This window comes from Echinops telfairi, unplaced genomic scaffold, assembly GCF_000313985.2.
Source record: "Echinops telfairi isolate 266 unplaced genomic scaffold, ASM31398v2 ScPeMD7_9;HRSCAF=40, whole genome shotgun sequence".
Lineage (NCBI taxonomy): Eukaryota > Metazoa > Chordata > Mammalia > Afrosoricida > Tenrecidae > Echinops > Echinops telfairi.
This window is the reverse complement of record NW_022103906.1, coordinates 78,804,648-78,818,982: the sequence shown is the minus strand read 5'-3', so window position 1 is coordinate 78,818,982 and position 14,335 is coordinate 78,804,648. Positions and strand designations below refer to the sequence as shown.

Sequence of the window (14,335 nt, the reverse complement as noted above, 5' to 3'; positions counted from 1 at the left end):
GAGGGGAGGAAGGAGGAACCAATCGCAATGAAGGACACATAACTACATCACAGCCCCCACAGGAACAAACAGTAGAAACCGTGGGGAAGGGAGATAGTAGTCAGTGTTAAGATACGAAAATAATAATAATTTATAATTTATCAAGGGGCCACAAGGGTGGGAGGGGTAGTGAGGGAAAAAAGAGGAGTTGCTGTCAAGGGCTCAAATAGAAAATAAATGTTTCAAAAAATGATAACAACACATGTACAAATATGCTTGATACAACTGATGTATGAATTCATACATCAATTGTAAGAGCCCCCAATAAAATGATTTGAAAAAAAAAAAAAAGAAAGACTGAATAATATTGATTACTTCAGAAACTTCTGATATTGGCTTCAAATCACTTATCATTATCCCCTTCCATACATTATTCCTTTTTGGAAAAAATCTAGATGTAACCCGATTTCCATGCAAAGATGAAGCAGAAATTCTGACCATCTCCTCCACTTGCTGTACAATAGGTTGTAATTTGCCTCGGCTTCCCCTCACTTCCCACCCTCTAAGCCCATCTTCCTCCAGAGAGATTGTGTCACTCCTAATAAAATCTTTTTAAAGTTGGGGGGGTGGGGTTCTTACTGTCACTGAGTCAATTCCAACTCATAGTGATCCCAGAGTAGAACTGTTCCCTAGGGTTTCCATGACTGTAAATCTTTATAGAAGCAGGCAGCCTTATTTTTCTCCCTTAGGACAGTTGGTGGATTTGAACTGCTGATCTGGAGGCCAGCAGCCCGATGCTTAACTCACTAAACCACCAGGACTCCCATCACATATATGAAGGTGCTTAAAAAAGTTCATGGAAAAATCCACTCTTTGTCCATTCCATTTTCCGACAAACTTTCTGAAAGTCCCTCAGCGAACATCTAAATAGAACACTTCATATTCCAGACAGAAACTCTGTCGGGGTCCCCCACCCCGCACCTCACGCACACTAGCATTCACAATGGACTGCATGTCAGGCTCTTTTTGGTCTCTGGATATTGGCATGTGCGCTTACCAAGTTCACCGTGTCTGCACATTTTCTGCTCGCGTCTCAAGGCTGCTTGCAAGTATCAGTTCCTCTGTGAAGACCTTTCCTCAGTGCTCCAGACACCATGACTGCCTTTTCCACAATGCCCATACACCGTGGACATATCTCCACTGCTACAGCTATCATATTATATTGCAATTTTCAGTTTTCTTGCTTATTTAACTGTTAGGCTGAAACTTCTGAGGTTGGATCTGTCTTTTCATCTTTGTAATTCCAGAACCTATTCTAGAGCAGGATATCAGATTTGAACAAATTTGTCTAGATAAGTTCTCTAGGTTGTCTTTTTCCTGACGATACCACTTAAACTGTATATACACACACACACACACACACACACACACAGTTTATATATATATACTGTATATATACATACAGTTATATATTTATATATATATATATATATATATTACAAAGACAATCAGAGGACATCAAAGGGGATCCCTCAATTCACCTTTACGACTAACTAAACACTGAATCAGTCATCTATGGTTCAATTGCATGAAACTTTGCTGCATTTGAGAAATAGCCATCAATTCACACAGTTTGTGTGCCAGGCATCACTGCAGAGACTACTTTAGCTCCATCCTAAACAACAGTCATGAAATCTGAGGTTTCACACCCATATTTTATGAAAATCACCATACAAATAGGACATTTAAAAATTGTGCTTCAATATTTTCTCTAGTTAAATGTTTGTTATGTTTTTGAAAATACATCTTGCTTTTAAGTCAAGGTGTAAAATTAGATCAAATTTCAAGGCTCAAAAATAAAGACAGAGAAAAATCAATACATCAAGGTCAATTCCAAATAGCTAAAGTATATCAAGAGACATTTGATCTATGTGGGATGGTGGGGGTGGGGTAGAGATGAGAATGGATGGGTGGATATAGATATGTAGGAGCTAAAATATAAACTAAAACTCCAGGATCAAACCAAAAAGATATTACTCTGGGAATTTTAAAGCTATGCATTCAGTCAGACTGTCTAAATGTGAAATAGGTTATTTTTTATAAGTACATTTTGCACAGTGAATAATGATACAGCCCTAAAGTGAATTTTGGTTGAAGGTTGGTCTAGGAGGCAAAGATGAACAAAGCTTCTAAGTAGGCTTTTTAAAAAAGTATAAAAATTGGGACAGTAACCTATTCTATAATACCCAGCACCTGGGACAATACCCAGAATTCGGTTACTGACTGTCATCTAGTTGATTCCAAGTCATAAAGACGACAGGGAAGAGGGGTCTCCAAGGCTGTCAACTTTTACAGCTGCAGAAAGTCTCTTCTAACTGTTGACCTGTGGTTGGCAGCCCAACGTGAAACGCAGTCAGCTACCAGAGCTCCTCAGAATTTGGTAGCCACTACGAAATATTTGTAAGGAAGAAGGCAGGAGGAAAACAAGGCAGGTCTAGGCAGTGGGGTCTCTTGCTCTGTTCATAACGCACTACACTAGACGTGCCCTTTAAAGGGTCTGGAAACCAGTTGCCCCAGAGTCAGTTCTGACTCACGGAGCCCGTTTGCACTGTGCTCCACGCGGCTTCCAAAGGCTGACCTTTGGAGGCAGCTCCTCGGGCCTTTCTTCCAAGGCACTTTTGAGTGAACTTGAACCTCGTCCATTGAATGAGTAGCCCAGTACATTAACCACTTATACTACTGGGGCCTCTTAGGACTCATCGTTACTTTTGCGATCCAAAATAAATACAAGGAGACCTTAACCTGGGAATGAACATCTCCTCCAAATGCTCTTTGCCAATGCCTTTCCACCTTCTTTTGCGTTCTCCATACCCTCGTCCACTTTGCTGTCCCTACCCAGGAGTGTAAACGTTACTGTGCTTCATGGCCAACTGAAAGGTGGGAGGTTTGAGTCCATCTAGAGCAGTGGTTCTCAACCGGTGGGTCGTGACCCCTTTGGGGGACTAACGACCTCTTCACAGGGGTCACCTAAGACCATCGGAAAACACATAAATATTTCACAATATATAATTACATATTGTTTTGTGATGACCATAATCACTATGCTTTAATTATGTTCAGTTAATAACAATGAAAATATATTCAGCATATCAGATTCACAACAGTAGCAAAATGACAGTGATGAAGTAGCAACGAAAATAATGTTATGGTTGGGGGTCGCCACAACATGAGGAACTGTATTAAGGGGTCGCGGCATTAGGAAGGTTGAGAACCACTGATCTAGAGGCATCTGGGACGAAAGGCCTGGTGGCCCACTGGTGAGCAATTTGCACTGCAAACCTTCTGGAGCAGTTCAACGCTGACACCCACGGGTCACCATCAGTCAGGCCAACTTGATGGCAGCTGTTTTTCATTCACTTTACCCAATTCCGACTATCTGTTACACATTCTACAGACTACCGTGTCTTCCTTTTGGGAGACATCAGGGGCCCTGGTGATGTCATGGATGCAGAGATGGGCTGCTCAATGGGGGGGTCAGCAACTCTAACCTACCAGCCTCGCTCTGAGGGAGACAGAGATTTTCAGCTCCATAAAGATTTACAGCCTCGAAACTCACTGGGTCACTATAGGCCTATTTTTCCCTGTGACTTGCATTGTTGCTATAAGCGTTCCTGTCCATGTCTCCTAATGGTCACGTGACAAAATTTCCCAGGAGTGAAATTTCTGAGCCGCCTGGTCAGTCATATGCACTCAATTCTACGAGGCTCTGCCAACTTGTGTTTACAAAGTCATGGCATTAGTGTCCACTCTTTCTCAGTGATGCCAAAGTTCTTGTAACTCCACTTTCCAGCCAATCCTTTGTATTGGCAGACATTGTGACATGTTATCAGGAGGGACTAGCCCCTGGAAGGGGAGACATCATGGTAAAGGAGAGGGTCAGTGAAAAAGAGGAAGACTCCCAACAAGAGGAGAGTGACACAGTGGTGGCAACAAGGGACTCAAACATAACAATTATGAGGATGGAGCAGGAGCAGGTAGTGCTTGGTTCTGCTGTGCCCAGGGTTACCATGTCAGACTTGAAGGCATGTAGCGATAATGATTATAGGGGAAAAAGAGTCCATGTTCAAATAGAATTTGTAGAGACTCCTTTACTAAATCATGACAAAGACAAGACAATGACAAAGATGACTCAGTGGGATGAGGGAGACCATCAGCAAGAGGCCATAATGGTACCCAAGGGAGTCCCCACCACCTCTGTGGGCTATGGTGACACAGCAAACACACTCCCCCTGAGGGCAAAGCTTTTTACATTGCCACCAACGGTCAGAAAGAACACAATGGAGGCTGAATCTAATGAGGCTTTTCACAAGCCTCAAAATAAATCCACTGTCATCAAGTTGATGCCAACTCATAGTGACCCTAGAGGACAAGGTTGCGTTTCCGAGACTGTCAGAGTTTATAGGAGTAGAAAGCCCTGTCTTTCTCTCGCAGAGTGGCTGGTCGTTCCAAGCTGCCGACCACCCAAAATTCAGCCCAGTGTGCGACTACTATACCACCAGGGCTCCTATGTCAACTCACAACGATCCAATATGATAGTGTAGAACTGTCCCCGTGGGTTTCCAAGACTGTAACTCTTTACGAGAGTAGAAAGCCTGCCTTTCTCTCAAGGTGGTTTTGAACCGCTGACCTTGAATTAGCAGCACAACACATAACCACTGCATGAGTAGGGTTCCTTTCATGAGTCTAGTGCTCAGAATTTAAGCTCCAATAGATAACAAACATAGCAAAGCTTTATCGTATAAGCAACTCCTACTTTTAAGGCTTATTTTTCACTCTCATGAACAACCATCACCAGTCCTAGTTTGCTAACCTTTACCTTTAAATGTCATGCTTTTTACTATTTTAGGAAATACTTTCCTCCTGGAGGTCATAAAGATATTCCCCCATGTTGTCTTCTAAAGTTTTACAGTTTCTGCATTTCATGTTTAAGCTTGAATTTACTTGGAACTGATTTTTAGATGGGCACGAGGGGAGCATCCAAGCTCATCTTACACAGTTAAGCAATTATCTCAGGACTGCTTAATTAGAAAAAAAATCCATTCTTTTACCAATGATAGACAGTTACTGCTGCAGTGGGTGAACTGTATCATCCAAACCGCTATCTCCAAGTTCTAACTTGAAGTCCCTTGGGAATGTGACCTCATTTGGAAATGGTGTCTTTACAAATGTAAGTAAGGTGAGGATCTCCACCTTAGATCATCCTGAATTTAGGGTGGGCCCTAAGTCCAATGACTGATATAAGAGGGATTAACAAACAAATAAACTAACCAGGGACATTTGACACCAAGGCCTTATGGGAAAACCATGTGAAAGCAAAGACAGGAGCAATCACCACCCAAGGACACCGTGGTTGTTAGCAGCCACCAGGAGCTGGGAGAGAAGCAAAACAGGATCTCCTTCAGAGCCACTCTCCAGCCGCAGCGACCCTGTCAACACCGGGATTTCAGACTTCCGGCCTGCAGAACTCTAAAAGAATCCATTTCTGCTGGGGCTTTTTGGGTTTTTTAAAATCATTTTATTGGGGGCTTGCACAACTCTTATCACCATACATACATCGTGTAAAGCACATTTGTACATTTGCTGCCATCATCATTTTCAAAGCATTCTTTCTACTTGAGCCCTTGGTATCAGATCCTTATATTTTTTCCTCCCTCCTCTCCTTCCTCCCTCATGAACCCTCGATAATTTATAAATTATCATTTTTCATGTCTTACACTGATCGATGTCTCCCACCACTTTTCTGTTGGCTGTCCCAGGGAAGGGGTTCTATGTAGATCATTGTGATCGGTTCCCCATTCCTCTGCCCACCTTTCCCTGACCCTCCTGGCATCACTGTTCTCATTGCTGGTCCTAAGGGGCATTTCTGCCATTTTAAGCCACTGTTCCTTCATAAGAGAAAACAGCCTGTCGTTTCCCCTTTCCTCACTGTCCTGAGGTTTTGGTGCCAAGATGATTCTAACCTCCAAAATGTAACTGGGAAGAAGTGTTCTATTTTCTGATTTGGTGAAACCCGTACAATACTAGAATTATTCTTCCTATGGGCATTTATTGAAACTTGTGTGAAGCCATTCAGGCATGGTTATCTCCTTTATGTGAAGACTTTTAGCGATTGATTCAATTTCTTTAATGATCCTATTACTGTTTGGGATTTCTGTTCCACCTGAATTAGTTTTGGTGTATGGAATGTTGTTCTAGGAATTTGTTCAACTAAGCTTTCAACAACGAAATGTATATTTTCTTGTTAATCTTTTTTTATTTACTTCCTAACTGAAAAAAAGTATAATAGTCAGAGACCGTAATCCAATTTTCTCAGGACATTATGATAAATGAGCTTTCCTTTCCCCAGATACATAGTCTATGTAATACCAATTCTTTTCTGAAACTTCCTTAATATGGTAATTTAAAAATAATGTTCTATGTGTGAAAAGAATGTGCAATCATTAATTGTTGGCCATATTCAAATTCTCTAGTCTGCTTTTTGTCTGATTGCTTTAACAACTGTTGAGAGACATGTTGAGACCATTCATTTCAATAATGCATTTAGCAATTTCTTATTATATTTTTCATTAGTTTTTCATTTACATACTTTATAGCTATATTAAGTGTGTATTAGTACAGAATCATTAATTTCATTTTACTTTTGTGTAATTGCTTTGGGAGTTGCTGAGAGAGGTGTGTTAAGATCACCCATTTTCAGAAACGTGCGTGAAGGGAGATAGTGGACAATGTAAAATATGAAAATAAAAAGAATTTATAAATTATCAAGGATTCAAGAAGGCGGAAGGGTGAGGGGAGCAAGGGGAAAAAAAGAGGAACAGCACCAAGGGCTCAAGTAGAAAGAAAATGTTTTGAAAATTATAATGGCAACATATGCACAAATGTGGTTGACATAAGATATATGGATTGTTATAAGAGCTGAAACAGCCCCCAATAAGATGACTAAAAAAAAAAAAAAAAAGACTTAACATTAGAAAAAAAAAATCATCCATTTTGATCATGTATTTTAACTTCTTCCTGTACTTCTGTATTCATTCTTACTTTACATATTTGACTGCTACGTGATTAGGTGTAAAATTAATGATTTTATTTTTTTATCTTTGGTAAACTTTATCTTTGGTAGAGTCTGTGTCTTGAAATCTATTGCTTGAGAGGGGAGGGTAAATCACTAACTAGAGTGCAGGGACATATTAACTTGGGTGAAGGGGAAGTTAACGTATGATGAGAAAGGTCAGCAAATAACGATGGAGGCCAGAAAAAGACTGAGCGAAATTACAAGGGGGAAACCGAGGCGGATGCTATTCTACACACAACCCTCTAATATCAATTATCTCCACGTAGAAGCACAGACAGGCAAACAAGTTGAACAGGCAGGAGAAGGAGACTGGGGCTCTATCTATAAATATGTGTGTTGACAGAGGAGATGTCTACACATGTGCTTACTGATGCTGCAACTATGACTTGTATCCATCCCCATGAATCTAGACAAGCATGCAGGGGCAAAGGGATGAGAACTTCTTAGTCGTAACTGAAAACTGAGGTAATGCGTCACTGGGTCTGCCTGGGGGCTTAGGACCACAGAATCTGAACACGCTAAAGCCAGATGGCATAATATAGCCCACAAAGGCAATGTTCTACCTTCAGTTTTGGTGAGCAGGTCTTAAAAGCTTGGGAGCAGCCATGTAAGGTGCAACCATTGGACTCTCCCCATATGGAGCAAAGAAAACAGGGAATGCATAAAAACCACTAGTCCAGTGGATAAATGGGCCATGCAAATGTCAGCCTCTCCACCTCTGAGATCAGAGTCACTAGACAGTGCCCGGCTGCCACTGCAGGCTTCGGCCTGCTCTCTAAGGGAACACATGAGAAGGGCCTGGGTAATATGGGAGGAAAATGAGGAGCAAAACTCAAATTTTAAAAACAACACCCCAGTTTTAGCAGTCAGAGACTGGAGGAACCCCTGTGACTGTGGCCTGAGTCACCTCCCAAGTCTGGAATGGGACTCACCCCCACAGCGCCATTTTCAGCCAAACCCCAGATAGGTCTGTAAGGAACAGTAACACCCGGGAGGCAGACACCCAGAAAAACCAACCATCAGAGATCAAAAGGACAAAATTCAGAGGGGTCAGGAAAGAATGAAGACTAGAAAAAGGAAACATCAGGAAGGAATGGGATAAAGTGATATCACATTGTCAATGCCTATGATGTTGCTCTGTAAACTTTCATCCAAGTCACAATAAAAGGTGAAAGAAAAAAATCTTATAACTGGACATCAATATAGTTCCATCCAATTCCTTTTGGTTAGCATTTTTCTTGGTGGACCCATTGTTATTCTTGACTTTTGACTTTTCTGAGCCCCTATTAAGGAGCTCTGATGGCATAGTGATTATGAGTTGGGCTGTGACTCACAAGGTTAGCAGTTCAACACCACCAGTCACTTCCAGGAGAAAGATGGAGTTTCCTGCTCTTATATAGTGTTACAATCTCAGAACTATAGGGTAGCTGCATCAGCACTGACGTGATGGCAGTGAATTTGGTTTTGGTTTGCTTTTTATCTAAAAAATTTAATTTACTGATTACAGATAATAAATTTATTTATAGTTATTATGTTCTTACCACTTGTCTCATTTCTTCTCTTTCTCCTTTTAGGTGCCCTATAACCCATTTTATTATGTTTCCCTTTGTGGCAATCACACTCTGAGTTGACTCTTCTAGTGATTGCTTTTTTGAAGGAAAAAAAAAAAGGAAGTAACATTTGTTGAGAAATTACTTCATGTCAGGCACTTGATAGCTGCTTTACACACACACACACACACACACACACATTAGTTCATTCAATCTTCACACTAGTCTTACAAGTTAGATTTTAACAGTCTTAATTTTCTGGTTGCACACAAGAAAGCTCCTATTAATTAGGCCTGCCGACTAGCCTCTAAACACTTACTCATTTTAAGATGCAAAACTCAGGAGGTAAAATCTCTCAGGGAAAATGGATCCAGGGTGGGAAGAGACAGCGTAGGACAGGGAGGCATTCTGACAGAGTCAGATAGAAACGCAGAGACCCCTAGTCCAGTGTGGGGTCAGGAAGGTGAAGCTGGGCTAAGTCAAGGGGAAGGGACACAGGGCTTCCAGCTGAGCGAGGGGCAGAGGCTAGAGAGTGCAGCCACTGCTCTGTGAGTTGCTCTACCAGGTCTTCGACCCCTGCCGCCGCCCCCCCACCCCCCCAACAACCACGGAGCAGGCATATTAACCTACAGAGACGTCTCTGAGCTGAGTTTGCTCTCCTTTCAATCAGCCTCAAGCTAATTCCTTGCACAGCACCGTCATAAGTTGAAGGTATATGCTATGCTGACAGGCCCTGACACTTGGGAGCCTTCCAGCCTAGTGGAAAAGCTCAGGATTCGTACCTCTGAGGCTCTTCCTGTCACTCTTACTTTAGATCACCCTCTCTGAGTGCATCAAGCTGAGCTCGGAGGCATCCAGCTGTGGGGACCCATACTCCTCAGTAGAGGCCCGCGGTTCAAAGCCTGTCAGCGCCGCAGATAAATCAGGAGCCGCCTCTATTTCAACATGAACACTTGCCACAATTTTAATCAGCATCTTCAACTTAAAACGCAGTACTGTACCTTGAAAGGCTTTAGTTCTAATCATGCCCTGAGCCCATATTCATGACAGTTTTTGATATCTTGGTTGCATCTCATTTTCAACTCATCATAGCCATTATTGCTATTATTCAACATTTGACATGACTTGCATTGTCCCACATTTGCTGACTCTACTGTGCATGATTTCTTCTTACATCTCATTTCTTCTTTCTTGTTCCAACTGCCCCTGCCCACCCCCACCCCACCCCCAGCCAAAGTCTACCCCTTCCTCGTTCCTTCAGCAATCGTCTGCTGGCGGCGAACACTCGTTTCTGGGAATCTCTCCATTCTTCTTTGCTCTGGACCGGATCACCAGAATTGCTGACCTTTCTGTGCTCTCCATCAAATCTCTTCATCGTATCCACATTTTCCATCTTCTTTCTCTGTGTTCGGTATCCTGGTTAATTCTTTTCAGAGCTATTTTCAGCCCTTAATTTTCACTTAGCCATCTATAATTATCTGTTTAACCTCTCTACTGAGATTAACCTTAATATTTTTTATTTCTAGAAATCTAATTTAGCCCCTTTTCCTATCAGCCTGTTCTCTCTTTTTAAATGTAATTATTCCTAATTTTACCTATTTGATTTTTGAAAAAACGTTCCCGGTGGTTTCACTGTGCGGGCAGGAGCGCCACAGGGCCTTCGGCAGGTCCAGTCTCAGCACTGTTCTGCGGTGAGCTAGGGTGAGGAACAGGGCACTTGCTTCCTGACGGGCTTCCCCATTATGCAGGCTGTGCTTCCACAGGTTTTGGCTTCCTTTCTAAAGCTCAGCGCCTGCTACATACCCACTTACTGTCTTTGCCGATCCTCTCCCAGACGGTTCTGCTGATTTCCGGTTGCTGATGATGAGCCTTCTTCAGGGGCAATTTTTGGCCAGGAGCTCATCTTCAAATAGATGTATTGTTTTCTATATGGGAGTCCAGTTTGAGATGTTGTTAAAAAAAAACACCCCAAAATAGGACAGCACTCTGGGTGTTGCGTCCATATTTTGCAGCAGTACGAGCCTGTTCTTGTTTTGTACCAAGGCCTCCTTCTGCAAATAGTGCCATTCACTCCCCTTGGGGATCCATCAGTTTGTGGCCTGCCAAGAGTTCCCCCGGGTCTGTCCCCCACCCCCGCCACCACCAGTTTTATTCCCTCTAGTGTGTTGGCAGGAATGCCTGGTTCATGAAATTGCCTATGTGGTAGTTAAATGATTTTATGTCAGCTAGACACTCCTGGCCAAGGGTGGAGTCAGACCTGTCAGTCATGCCACAGTCTGAGGCTATCTCCTTGGGACATGGTCTTGTCGTAAGGAAGATGCTGTGAACCTCTTCCTTTCTCTCTCCCACTTCACCTTCCTGCTTGCAGGACACCCTGAGAGCTGCCAGAGCCCTGCCAGATTTGCACTGACCTGGGATCCACATGACTCTGCACCCACCAGCCTGTGATCTTCCAGCATTCTGCATCATCATCGCCTGTGGCCACAGGAATCTGAAGAGGGAGTTATGGACTAATATTGGACTTATAGACTTGAGTTGGACTGTGCTGAGATGCTTTCTTGATATGTAATTATTTCTTGATGTAAAGCTCTTTCTTCTACATATGTTGAGTGTCACTGGATTTTTTTTTCTCTAGTCAATCTAACTTAACACCCCTACTAACTGGAAGTCTGAACCCACCAGGTGCTGCGTGGGGAGAAAGGGCCAGCGATCCACTTCAATAGGTCACAGTCTTGAATCCCTATGGAACGCACTTGAACTCTGCACGCCTGGGTCCATCAGTCCAAAGTGGCTCAGGGGCAGCTGGCTTCCTTTGGGGGTTGAGTGTGCTTGCAGGTGACCTCGCAGCACATGCTTCCAGTTTTTCTTTCAGGAAAAACCAGTAAAAGATGTATGGGCATTCACTATCAACAGACTGACATTTCCAGGCATTCCATCCATGAGAGTCGGTATACTATTTAAGGTTAGACACACACACCCCAAAAAATCCTGAGGGCAGGGGGAGAGGGTGGGGAGAAGAGCAAATCACAGATTCAAAGGCATTAAAGGTAAAGAAAGACATGTGGTATGTCAGGGTGGAATTAGAGAGGAGGAGGGTTGGAAAACGAAGTCGACTGCTATGTGCTCTTCTTGTATCCCAGCATTTTCCAGGGCTTGGGATATAACAGACACACCCAAAATCCAAACTCACTGCCATCGAGTAAATTCTGACTCCCAGTGAGCCTACAGAAGAGAGCAGCACTGCCCCCCGTGGGTTTCAAGACTGGACATTTTCACAGGAGCAGAAAGGCTCCTCTTCCTCCTGTGCAATGGCTGGTGGTCTCAACCTGCCAAGGTCGGTGGAACTGCTGGGGATGTGGTTCAAAGCCCTATTCATAACCCATTATGCCCGCCACCAGGGCTGCCCAGAACAAACACTTGAAATATTTATTGGCTGAATATGGGGGAGAAGCTCTTTGCCTGGCTTAGATTTCCCACTGTATGACTACACTCGGGCACAGCCTGCCATAAATTCTGGTCAGGTAGGAAGCGGGCCAGCAGTTAATGAGACGCCACAGTCAGGAACAACAGACTATTGTCACTGCTATTAGCAACACTCGGAAACAGCATTTCCAAAAACTTGCCTGATGATTTTTTAAAAACAAAAATTCTGGGGCATTTATTTAAAAGGCACAAACAAAGCAGATTCCTTGGCCCTAACTCAGGCTTGCTAAATTAAAATTCCCAGGGATAGAAGCCTGGTGTTTTGTATATTTAACAACCAGTCCAGATGACTCTTTTCAGGAAATTTTAGGAAACACGGCTCTGGCAGTTCTTGTCAAAACAAAGAGGTAAATAATAATCCCAACAAAATGAGAGATAACTGTTGGAAAATAATGACGCTATTGTTTTCTACAGCCAATACAACTGTCTACCTAGATGTTCCAGGAAATTGAAAGTCGACTAGAATCATATACGAGGGGGCTTCCAATAGTTTGTGGAAAACTGAAAATAAGAGCGAGTGGAATTTGTCCAATGACCTTTTTGTAGTGCCCTTGTGGACCAGCCTTGAGATCTCAGGATGGTCTGTCCACAGACCAGAGGAGTCTGGACCTAGCGGGGCGGCTGGGCTGGAATGAAGAACTACAGAAAGCTATCCTTGCCCGGCATGGCAGAGGGTAAGTATCTAAACCCGGGGAGTGTGAACAGGTTTAGAGAGAGGGCACGGCGAGAGGCAGGAGGGCGGCTCCGGAGACTCACTCTGGAGAACGCGGCTGCTGCAGACTCTCCGTGTCCACAGGCTCCGCCTGCTCAGACCCAACCGACCTCAGGGAGAAAAGACTGCGTTGCATCCGGAAGCAATCCAGTGGTCAGAAGCATCCCGCCGAGGCAAAAAGGAAGCTATTTGCATTGTATTAAGCAGTGTAAATGTCCCCACAAATACCAAGGACCTGTAGCTGACTTATTTTTGTGGTTGTTGAGTGCCACAGAATCTGCTCCAGCCACAGCGAACGTACACACAGAACAAACACTGCCTGGTCCTGTGCCGTCCTGACAGTTGCTCCGATGCCGGAGCCCAGTGTTGCAGCCATTGGGTCCGACCACCCCGTGGAGGGCCTTCTTTTCTGCTGCCCCTCTGCTTTACAAGTGTGATGTCCTTCTCCGAGGACTGGTTTCTCCTGACCACCTGTCCAAAGTATGTGAGACACAGTCTCGCCATCCTTGCCTCCAGGGAGCATTCTAGTTACACCTTTTTCAAGACAGATTGGTTTGTCCTTTCAGCAGTCTGTGGTACTTTCGGCTTTCTTCTCCAGCACCACAATTCAAAGGCATCCATTCTTCGGTCTTCCTTATTCAATGTACAACTTCTACACGCAAATGAGGCGATTGAAAATGCCATGGCCAACAAATGTGCTTGACGCAGTGGACGGAACCCCCAATAAAATGATTGGGAAAAAAAAAAGAGAGAGAATGTCATGGCTTGGGCCTTAGTCCTCAGAGTCACAGCCCTGTTTTTCAATCCTCTGAAGAGGTCTTGTGCAGCAGATCTACCTAATGCAATGTGTCTTTTGCTCTCTTGACTGCTGCGTCCATGAGCACTGATTATGGATCCAAGGAAGACATAATCCTTGACAACTTCAACCCTTTCTCCACTTATCAAGATGCTACCTACTGGTCCAGCTGTGAGGATTTGGGTCTTTACATTGACTTATTGTAGGTGATCAAGATTTAACTAGTGAATAATACATAAATGTTTCCTAAATAGCCATTTTAGTCACTAAATGGAGATAAAATGTAATGAATAGCATGCCTTAAGTTTATTTGGGAAAACCGTTTTATCCTAAATCTGTACTTACAGGCCTCAGAAAGCACTAGTTGCACGGGTAAGGGTCTCTTGTTATGTTTGAATTAATGCAGACACAGACGAGCAATTCAAGTCCCTGGGTCACACAGAACCCTCTGATCCTCTCTACACATGGCAGTTGGATACGCATTCTCCATTCAGCTCTGGTGGCCACCTGTATGAATCAAAGTAGATCAAACGCTGGAGAAAGGTCTGTGGGTAAGTGATGACTGCTGGAGGAAATAGCTCATTTGAGGAGCAGCTCGGTTTGGGTTATGCCACACACTCCTCTGCCGTGGGAAGTCTCCCTGTCATCTTTTTGCTCACAGAGATGCCAAGAATTTGCTCTAA

The 14,335-nt window shown here is 43.5% G+C and overlaps 1 protein-coding gene across 14 annotated transcripts in view; it reads right to left on the bottom strand.

Annotated features, from left to right (window-relative positions):
* Window positions 1-14,335, bottom strand: part of DTNB (dystrobrevin beta) — a 292,810-nt gene that overhangs the window by 193,974 nt on the left and 84,501 nt on the right. The gene's annotated exons all lie outside the window — the stretch shown is intronic.